This window comes from Bison bison, unplaced genomic scaffold (assembly GCF_000754665.1).
Source record: "Bison bison bison isolate TAMUID 2011002044 unplaced genomic scaffold, Bison_UMD1.0 scf7180017864249, whole genome shotgun sequence".
Taxonomy (NCBI): domain Eukaryota; kingdom Metazoa; phylum Chordata; class Mammalia; order Artiodactyla; family Bovidae; genus Bison; species Bison bison.
Window position 1 is genome coordinate 500,029 of NW_011494821.1, and position 4,014 is coordinate 504,042.

A 4,014-nucleotide genomic window follows, 5' to 3' on the forward strand; every position below is an offset into this window, starting at 1 on the left:
CTTTTAATTTCATGGCTGCAGTCACCATCTTCAGTGATTTTGGAGTCCAAAAAAATAAAGTCTGACATTGTTTCCACTGTTTCCCCATCTATTTGCCACGAAGTGATGGGACCAGATGCCATGATCTTCGTTTTCTGAATGTTGAGCTTTAAGCCAACTTTTTCACTCTCCTCTTTCACTTTCATCAAGAGGCTTTTTAGTTCCTCTTCACTTTCTGCCATAAGGGTGGTGTCATCTGCATATCTGAGGTTATTGATATTTCTCTGGGCAATCTTGATTCCAGCTTGTGCTTCTTCCAGCCCAGTGTTTCTCATGATGTACTCTGCATATGACTAGGTTACCCTATGCCTTTTCCACCCTCATATAGGGGATGGGGAGGTGGGGAGGCAGTTGACTTCCTCTTTAGTTCACAGATCTTCAGAAGGAGAGGAATTTCACTGGAGAAACAATGCTTAAGGATATATACTTGAGAACCCTCATCCATGCCTGAACCTGATTTAGATGATGGAATTCTGGAATTCAGGGCTTCCCTGATAGCTCAGTTGGTAAAGAATCTGTGTGCAATGCAGTAAGACGCCGGTTCGATTCCTGGGGTGGGAAGATACCCTGGAGAAGGGATAGGCTACCCACTCCAGGATTCCTGAGCTTCCCTTGTGGCTCAGCTGGTAAACGATCTGCCCACAATGTGGGAGACCTGGGTTCAATCCCTGGATTAGGAAAATCCCCTGGAGAAAGGAAACGGTACCTGCTCCAGTATTCTGGCCTGGAGAATTCCATGGACTGTATAGTCCATGGGGTTGCAGAGAGTTGGACACAACTGAGTGACTTTCACATCACTGGACTTCTGGCTGATACAATAATGAGATTAGATTTTGGGGTGCCTTGAGAGGGGATGGGTGTATTTGGCATGTGGGAAGAATATGAATTATTGGGGGCCAGAGGGCATACAGTGGTAGCCGGGTTCCAGAGCAGCCCCCAGGGACCCATACCTCATGGTATTCGTGCCTTTGCATAGTCTCCTCCCAAATTGTATCAGAGTTGGTCTTTGTAACCAATAGAGTATGGTGGAAGTGATGGCATATGACTTCTGAAGCTAGGTCCTAAAAGATGTCTTCTGCATGTCCTGCATTACAGACGGATTCTTTACCAGTTGAGCTACCCGGGAAGCCCCTTACTCAGCTATTTCTCCCTTATTAGTACCAGTTACCAACCTTGTTTATCCCTTTGGTTGCAGAATGAAACTCCAAGTGTTGAAAAAGAGAAGACTGAACCAAGTCCATGGAAGTGCTATTAGAAAACTGATCAATCAGCGAAGCGTTAACAAATAACATGGATGTAGTAAGAAGGATGGGCTTCTCTGGTGGCTCAGATGGTAAAGAGTCTGCCTGCAATGATGGAGACCTGGGTTCAGTCCCTGTGTTGGGAAGATCCCCTGGAGAAGGAAACAGCAACCTGATCTAGTATTCTTGCCTGGAGAATTCCATGAACAGAGGAGCCTGGTGAGCTATTGTCCATGGGGTCTCAGATTTGGACACAACTGAACAACTAATACACATACACAGTAAGAAGGGTCACCCACCTGAGATAATTCAGACAGGGGCTAAGCAGGGTTTTAGGGCAAACAGTCAACAGGTGACACATTGGCCACAATCAAAGGGACAGCATGGCTTGTCTTTTCCCGCAGCCATTATCTATGCATGGGAGTCTTTTCCAATCCCAGGCTTTGTGGCTCAGAAATCCAAAACTAAGGCTCAAGTAGAGTAGGGCCAGCTGAAATTGTGGAAGAAAGTATCAGGACCTTAACCTATGTTTCCATTGTATTTTACAAGTATTACATCGAAGTGGGACCCAGCTATGTAACTTAACTGATTATAAATATTGCTCCTAACAGTCATGGGAGAAAGGTAGGAGGGGACAGAAGGCCAAAGAGATTGCTGAGTATTCTGTGCTGCGTGATGTGGTTCCTCTAGTAAACCTTCTGGACCTTCTATAAATGTTCTGAAATACTTGATGTGATGTGATCTGATATGAACTGAATTTTGCATCTAAGTTTGTTCAGGAGTCATCCCCATGCTGGGAGTTGGGGTCAGAGGCCAGAGTTATACTGAGACGAAACTGAGTCTTCTGTGGAAGACATCCACAGAAATTTAGGGAACCTTTTGGATTTCTCTAGGCCTTGAAAATTTGAGGTATGAGGAGATTTCCTCTAGAATGTAAGGAATAGGGGTGTTCCTAAATGATCATCATGCTACATTTTGAGGACCTATCCAGGACAGTTTGAACTAAGGTGGTGTAAACACACACACACAACAAAATGAACTAAGGTGCTGTATGTGACCAGCTACACGTTGATCCTGAGCAAAGAGTACACCCTCCCCACTACTGCCAACTCTTAGATGGTTGATGCCAGGATACTGATGCTAATTCCACAGAACCCTCTATGGTCCCAGGGAATCCACTTCAAAGATAAAGGGAAGTTGTGTTAATTACTTTAAAATCACCCATATAGTTTTCAGAGAATGAATGTACAATCTCGAATTGGATGTTTCAACAGGAAGCTTTATGTGAACTTAGAGCCACTGGGGCCAAAGAAATGCACCAGAAATAATTAGTGGCAGAAGACCTCAACATCTGGCGTTCACCAGCCTCTGTAGACATCCCATTTCTTAGCAGAGTGGGTTTTTTTTTTTCCAGGAAACTTATGATGTGCTTGAAATTATCATCCTCTGTTCCTTTGCTGAAACAGGGTTCCATTATCCACTTGAAGAACATTGGGTTGTTTATATTATGGGTGATTTTAAATAAGACTACTATAAAGGTTTGCACATGGGAACTCATTTCCTCATGGATAAATACCTAGGAGTGAGATTGCTGGATCATATGGTAAGTGGGTGTTTAACTTTATAAGAAACCCCCCAACAGTTACAAATAGTGGTTATCACTTTGCATTGCCACCAATGAGGAAATAAACAAAGATTGCCCAAATGAGAACAGGCTGTTTACTCAGAGCTTACTATATAGCAGGGGAACCAGCTGTTATCACTCGCGTTTGGCAAGCAGGGTAGTTCAAAAGGTTTATGGTAGGAAAAAAGGGAAGATTTCAGGTATTTCCTGATTGGAAGCTCTTAGCATGGAAAGATTGTAGGCGAGTTGAATAGAAGCGGGGCATCCTATGTGATTGGTTAGGGGAGCAAGTATGTCTTTCTCTGGTTCATCTGAAATTGGAAACAGGGGCAAAATAGGGAAGCTGGCAGTTACTGACCAAGTCTTGACCGTTTGGGTCCAATTGCTACACAGGTTGTGGTTTGACTTCTCTGGCTGGTTGCTTCAGAGGTTGTAGGTCATGGCTCTGTTTCTTTATACAATTCTGGTCATTGCCTTTATGTTGATTCAGTCTCTCACTCGAAGAAGGTAGTGGCACCCCACTCCAGTACTGTTGCCTGAAAAAATCCCATGGATGGAGGAGCCTGGTGGGCCACAGTCCATGGGGTCGCAAAGAGTCGGACACGACTTCACTTTCACTTTTCACTTTTGTGCATTGGAGAAAGAAATGGGAACCCACTCAGTGTTCTTGCCTGGAGAATCCCAGGGATGGGGGAGCCTGGTGGGCTGGTGGGCTGCCATCTATGGGGTTGCAGAGAGTTGGACATGACTGAAGTGACTCAGCAGGAGCAGCAGCAGCAGTCTCTCACAAGCAGTTCCAGTTTCTGATTTTTTTTTTTTTTTTTGAGGAGGGTTCCAGTTGCATTACATCCTCGCCAGTACAGCTGGCAGAGATGGGTGACTGGTGGCGGGGAGTGTTAGCCATCCTAGTAGGTATATAGAAGTATTCCATCATGGTTTTAGTTTACACTTTGCTGATTTAACTTCCATGCAGAGTACATCATGAGAAATGCTGGGCTGGAAGAAGCACAAGCTGGAATCAAGATTGCCCAGAGAAATATCAATAACCTCAGATATGCAGATGACACCACCCTTATGGCAGAAAGTGAAGAGGAACTAAAAAGCCTCTTG

General features: G+C 44.5%; 1 long non-coding RNA gene across 1 annotated transcript in view; it reads left to right on the plus strand.

The window, feature by feature from the left end:
• LOC104993950 overlaps nt 1-1,409 on the plus strand; it is a 109,905-nt gene extending 108,496 nt beyond the window's left edge. Inside the window, exon 4 of the long non-coding RNA XR_825896.1 lies at nt 1,235-1,409. This is a non-coding gene — a long non-coding RNA (uncharacterized LOC104993950). The remainder of the gene's footprint in view (nt 1-1,234) is intronic.
• Nucleotides 1,410-4,014: the final 2,605 nt, after the last annotated feature.